Consider the following 7139-nt stretch of genomic DNA (forward strand, 5'->3'; position numbering starts at 1 on the left):
CTGAAGTGAAACCTGGGATCTTGGCCTCAAAATATAGCCCAATTCACCACCAAGTCCACTATGTTATGTTGGAAGCAAGCGTCAATCTGAATGTGGCCTCCAACCACCAATCCTTGACCACTTTGATGTTTCCTAACTCTTCTTGGAGCTGTGTGATCTTGGCCTCGGGATCTCATGATTGCTCTACAATGGAGCTAGGTCCAACTCCCCACTACCCAAATAGAAAATGACATTGACCCTCCCTATTGACAAATGGCCTTTCATGGGCCTAAAATGACCTAGAAGGTGCTCAAAATATAGCCCAATTCACCACCATGTTATGTTGGAGGCAAGCGTCAACCTGAATGTGGCCTCCAACCACCAATCCTTGACCACTTTGATCTTTCCTAGCTCTTCTTGGAGCTCTCTGAAGTGAAACCTGGAATCTTGACCTCAAAATATAGCCCAATTCACCACCATGTCCACTATGTTGGAGGCAAGCATCAACCTGAATGTGGCCTCCAACCACCAATCCTTGAGCACTTTGATCTTTCCTAGCTCTTCTTGGAGTTCTCTGAAGTGAAACCTGGGATCTTGGCCTCAAAATATAGCCCAATTCACCACCATGTCCACTATGTTATGTTGGAAGTGAGCATCAACCTGAATGTGGCCTCCAACCACCAATCCTTGACCACTTTGATCTTTCCTAGCTCTTCTTGGAGCTCTGTGATCTTGGCCTCGGGATCTCATGATTGTTCTACAATGGAGCTAGGTCTAATTCCCCACTTCCCTAAAAGAAAAAAAAAAGATCCCCATACTCATCAATCCGAACAAAGAGTAGACATTTTGCAAGCAAAGTACATACTACATCCTTTGGCTACCACAAAATAGATGAGCACGTCTTGAGTGGTTGCGTCATGCTAATGTTCATCTTCCTCTATTATTCTGCATTAGTCACAAGACAACATCAGATCACAAACACATTTTGCATCACTTAATTCCATGCTCACCTCCTCCATTCCTATTCTTGAACGATTCGAATACATTAGAATTCTTACTTTATTGCCATGGGGAACCCATTACTTGAAAATGCGGGATATGAATTTAATCAGTAAATAAAGTAAATAAATAAGCATGCGTTGACACGCTATGGATGTTTCTCAAATACAAGACAGACAGCGAGGTTAACACTGGCCACTCATCTGGTCACCTGTGGTGAGTAAGCCTTCGCCTCCGGGCGAATGTCTTCCAGTGACTAATACTGATATATGCGCAGAAGGACACATATTATCGTGAGCTGGTAATTTCTGAAGATTTCTTTGCAAGACTAGACTGAAGGTTGCTAAAGGGCAAACAGTTATGGTCAGACTTTGTCTAGCAATCTCATTTTGTTCACTGGCATTGATACAGCAAAGTGCCGAGTTCGATTTGCACCAGTCTGCGCACCCATGCCCAGGAACTCGTTATTTCAGGCCCATTGGTTGTGGGTTCAATGGTTGCGTTATACTCTGTTATCATGTTAATTTTATTCTGTTTTATGTATCACAGTGTGTTATTTTAATTACCGTATATACTCGAGTATAAGCCGACCCGAATATAAGCCAAGGCACCTAATTTGACCACAAAAAACAGGGATAACTTGTTGACTCGAGTATAAGCCAAAGGTGGGAAATGCAGCAGCTAATAATACATTTCAAAATAAAAATAGATACCAATAAAATTACATTACCGTATATACTCGAGTATAAGCCGAGACAGCTAATTTTACCACAAAAAAACTGGGATAACTTATTGACTCGAGTATAAGCCAAAGGTGGGAAATGCAACAGCTAATAATAAATTTCAAAATAAAAATAGATACCAATAAAATTACATTACTGTATATACTCGAGTATAAGCCGACCCGAATATAAGCTGAGGCACCTAATTTGACCACAAAAAACTGAGATAACTTATTGACTTGAGTGTAAGCCAAAGGTGGGAAATGCAGCTGCTAATAATAAATTTCAAAATAAAAATAGATACCAATAAAATTACATTAATTGAAGCATCAGTAGGTTAAATGTTTTTGAATATTTAACGTATTTCAAATAAAAACAATAAACTAGCTCTGTAAGTGGAAACGTAAGATCAACAAAAACAATATGGTATCAACAATAATTTTATACTACTACTACTACTACTACTAATAATAATAATAATAATAATTCATTTGTATCCCACCCTATCTCCCATGGGGACTCAGGCCGGCTTCCAACATAGTAACAGGCAAACATTCAATGCCTATATAAACAATGCAGAGCTAGATATACATCTATAATTATATATACAGTAGAGTCTCACTTATCCAACACTAGCTTATCCAACGTTCTGGATTATCCAACGCATTTTTGTAGTCAATGTTTTCAATACATCGTGATATTTTGGTGCTAAATTTGTAAATACAGTAATTACTACATAGTATTACTGCATATTGAACTACTTTTTCTTTCAAATTTGTTGTATAACATGATGTTTTGGTGCTTAATTTGTAAAATCATAACCTAATGTGATGTTCAATAGGCTTTTCCTTAATCCCTCCTTATTATCCAACATATTCACTTATCCAGCATTCTGCTGGCCCGTTTATGTTGGATAAGTGAGACTACTGTAATTCATTTGTATCCCACCCTATCTCCCATGGGGACTCAGGCCGGCTTCCAACATAGTAACAGGCAAACATTCAATGCCTATATAAACAATGCAGAGCTAGATATACATCTATAATTATATATACTAATTTCACATATGCATTTAATGATTTAATCAGAGTTGAACAGTCATATCTTAAATTACAGTTTGATGTAAAGATTCAAAAACATGTAAACTACTGATTCCTCAATTAATGTAATTTTATTGGTATCTCGGCTTATACTGGAGTCAATGTTTTCCCAGTTTTTTTTCTGGTAAAATTAGGTGCCTCGGCTTATATTCGGGTCGGCTTATACTCGAGTATATATGGTATTATATATTATTATATTGTTATAGTGACACAGGAGACATGGTGGAATGATGTCTTCCTGTCTGCTTCTTCATTCTGGCTCAGAGCTCCTTTGACGCATCAGGAATTGGTCTTTGGAGTGTTTTCAAAGCCGGAGGTCCCATGTTAAAGTCTTCCTGATTTCCATGTCTGCTAAGACCACCTACCCATTCATTACCTCCCAGTACAGTCTTGATATATAAAACAGGATCCCGAGGACTAGGAGGAGGATAAGCAATATGGGGCCACATACTTCGCTCCTGCTTCTTAAAGGGTGCAGTTGATATCAGATCAAAATGCCATTACTATTCCTTTTGCACCAGCCCTTCTGTCACCATTCATCATCGCGTCAGCTTTCGACCTGGCACTGGCAGCTGTTTCCGAAAAAGGACCCAATTTCATGCAAATGAGGGCTTTGCACTCCCTTCTTGAATGTGCAAACACACATGCTCTCTCTATCACACACTCACACACACACCCACAGCAATCAATCTGTCAAGTGGCCACAGCTTATGCGCCCATTCCATACTCACTGGTGCAAAGCACACAGACTGATAGAATGCCTGATGTTCTCCCAAAAAGAAAGAATACAGTGTTCCCTCACTTATCGATGGGTTTAGGTTCCAGGTTCAAATCCAGAGAGCGGAGTGAGCGCCTGCTGTTAAGCTCCAGCTTCTGCCAACCTAGTCGAAAACATGCCAACGTGAGTAGATCAATAGGTACCGCTCCGGTGGGAAGGTAATGGCACTCCATGCAATCATGCCAATGGCCACATGACCTTGGAGGTGTCTACGGACAATGCCAACTCTTCGGCTTAGAAATGGAGATGAGCACCAACCCCCAGAGTCGGACACGACTGGACTTAACGTCAGGGGAAACCTTTACCTTTTTACCTTACATTATTTTAAAAATAAATATAGTGTCCCTACTTCGCGGATTGTCACTTATTGCGGAAAATATATTTTAATACTGTATTTATACATTATTTTAAGGGGCCCCTGGTGGCACAGTGCGTTAAAGCGCTGAGCTGCTGAACTTGCAAACTGAAAGGTCCCAGGTTCAAATCCGGGGAGTGGAGTGAGCATCCGCTGTTAAGCTCCAGCTTCTGCCAACCTAGCAGTTCGAAAACATGCCAATGTGAGTAGATCAATAGGTACCGCTCCAGCGGGAAGATAACGGCGTTCCATGCAGTCATGTCAGCCACATGACCTTGGAGGTGTCTACGGACAACGCCGGCTCTTTGGCTTAGAAATGGAGATGAGCACCAACCCCCAGAGTCAGACACGACTGGACTTAACGTCAGGGGAAACCTTTACCTTTACCTTATACATGGAAAAGTTGGAAGGAGCTAGCCATGTTCTGCTCCATGAAGAGGACTGAGAAGGGACATGGGATCATTCTTTAAATAGCTCATAGGCTGTCACAGAGGGTAGCACCAGGCTTGTAGTTATAGGAGAGTAGATTTTGATTGAACATTTGAAGGAACTTTTTGACAGTAGGTGTGGTTCAGCAGTGGAACCAATTTCCTAAGGAGGTGAACTTTTTCAAAAGACCTTGGACAGTTCCCTGTTGTGGATACTTTGGCTGGAAATCCTGCCTTGAGCAAGGAGGCTGCACTCGCGCCCATGAGCTCTGTTACAACTCTGTCATTCTGAGATTTTAAGCTGTCTTACACTGCAGTGGACCACTTGCCTGTCTTGCTCAGTATTCTGTGCATCGGCCAGCAGTGATTCTCCAGAGTTTCTTGACAGAAATCTTTCTCAGCCCAGCCTTTCTCAGCGTCTGCATGCAAAGGAGTTGCCCTCCCACTGAGTTGCAACCTGTTTGCAGCCATTCCTGCGCTTCTTTCTTCCGCAATCAGATAGGGGGTAATGGGACTGTAGGACAACCAAGATCTCTATAAATCTCAATTGAATCAGTGAGGTCTTATGCTCGACAGCATCCGGCTCACCCAGTTCTTGCCAGGTGGAGCCTGCACCTGCCTTAGGATCCTATATCTTCCTGGAATTTCATTTCGCTGCTCCCAATCTGCTTTTCGATGAGGAGTTCATCCAGGAATGCATATAGATAAATCCCCGGTGACTTGCAGTGTTTTTATGCTATACAGTTCTGTGGAACTACCGTATATACTCGAAGATAAGCCGAGTTTTTCAGCCCTTTTTATTTTAGCTGAAAAAGCCTCCCTTGGCTTATAATGGGGTCAAGATCAACAGAACCTGGAGGACATTGCTTGCAATATATGATATATATGTATCTCTCTTATCCTCCCTTAGCAGTGTTTAGTTTTCCAAAGCCTCCCTCGCTCTTAACCAAGGGAATGTTTTGAAAAGGTAGAGAAGCCCTTGCAAGTCAGGAAGAAGAAAATATATATCCATTAATCTTATAAAAGCATTTTCCCCTGAAATATTGGTTAAACTCTCCTACAGATAGGCATTAACCCCCCTGCATGCATTTGCAATCCCTATGTATTTATATACCTGTATCTATCTAGCTATATACATTAATTTTATATATGAATTTTCCCCTCATATCTTTGCAGGTCTTTGCAAATCCTATATACATATAGATCCATGTATCTGTATATCTGTATCTGTATATATACATTATTTAACCCACTGATGCCTTGATTAATGTAATTTTATTGGTATCTATTTTTATTTTGAAATTGACGAGTAGCTGCTTCATTTCCCACCCTCGGCTTATACTCGAGAATATACGGTAAGTATTTTGGCTTTATCTTACAGAACCCTCACATTTGTAGTTTGGTGAGCAGCTTAAAGTTTTACATAGATGAGCATTAGAGCTCCCTAGTAAAGAATTCGTGACCAAACTACAAATCCAAAGCTTCCTTAGATTTATGCATTGGCAGTGAAAATAGTATGAAACTGTTGTAACTGTCTAGTGTAGGTGTACTCTAAGGAGCCCCAAATAGATGACTTGTGAGTAGATTCTAGTAGTGGGTGGCATGTGTAAAAATTTGCTAGCATAGTGATGGGCTTTTGAGAAGGAGATGCTGGAAATGGTGCGTGTATGGTACGAGGGTTATCCAGAAAGTAGATTACGTTTTGGAATTAAAAATGAACAAAGTATAGGAGAAAACATTTACCATATGCAGTTGAAAGCCATACCCAAATACCACTTCTCAACATAGTCCCCATTGAAATCTAGGCACTTATCATAGCGATGAAGGAGCTTGGCAACTCCTTCCCAACAAAACTCTGCTGCTTGCGCCCTCAAAAAGTATAGGAGAAAACATTTACCATATGCAGTTGAAAGCCACACCCAAATACCACTTCTCAACATAGTCGCCATTCAAATCTAGGCACTTATCATAGCGAAGAATGAGCCTGGCAACTCCTTCCCCACAAAACTCTGCCGCTTGCGTCCTCAACCAGCCGGTCACCCCTTTTCGCAGTTGCGCAGCGTCGCCAAAACGCTGCATTGTCAGCCACCCTCCCCATTGTTGGAATGAGGATGAAGAAACAACTCCCACCCAAAGACTCCAAAAGATCCCCACACGGAGGGTCGCACACGTGAAGTTCTGGAGTCTTTTGGGTGAGAGTTGTTAGCCCCAGCTTCTACCAACCTAGCAGTTTGAAAACATGCAAATGTGAGTAGATAAATAGGTACCACTCCGGCGGGAAGGTAATAATGCTCCATGCAGTCATGCCACTGGCCTCATGACCTTGGAGGTGTCTATGGACAACGTCGGCTCTTCGGCTTAGAAATGGAGATGAGCACCAACCCCCAGGTCGGACACGACTGGACTTAATGTCACCGGCATTTTCCTGGCATTTCCTTATGGGTGCCTAAATACCTCCCAGTATTTATCTATTCACATTTTTCTTTTGAACCACTAGGTAGGTGAAAGCTGGGCTAAAGGCTAGGATCTCACCCTGACTCAAGCTTCGAACTGTCAACCTTTCGACTAATAAACCAACATTTCAGCTGGTAGTTTAACCTGCTGTGCTAAAGCCTGGCCCCAAAGATAACTGCTCAAGACTGTGTGGAAGGGGCTGGTCCTGAAGCATTTCTGGAACTGGTTGTAATATGATTTTATTTATTTATTTACAGCATTTATATTCCGCCCTTCTTTCTCACCCCGAAGGGGACTCAGGGCAGATCACATTGCACACATAAA

The sequence above is a fragment of the Anolis carolinensis genome, unplaced genomic scaffold, assembly GCF_035594765.1.
Source record: "Anolis carolinensis isolate JA03-04 unplaced genomic scaffold, rAnoCar3.1.pri scaffold_19, whole genome shotgun sequence".
Taxonomy (NCBI): Eukaryota; Metazoa; Chordata; class Lepidosauria; order Squamata; family Dactyloidae; genus Anolis; species Anolis carolinensis.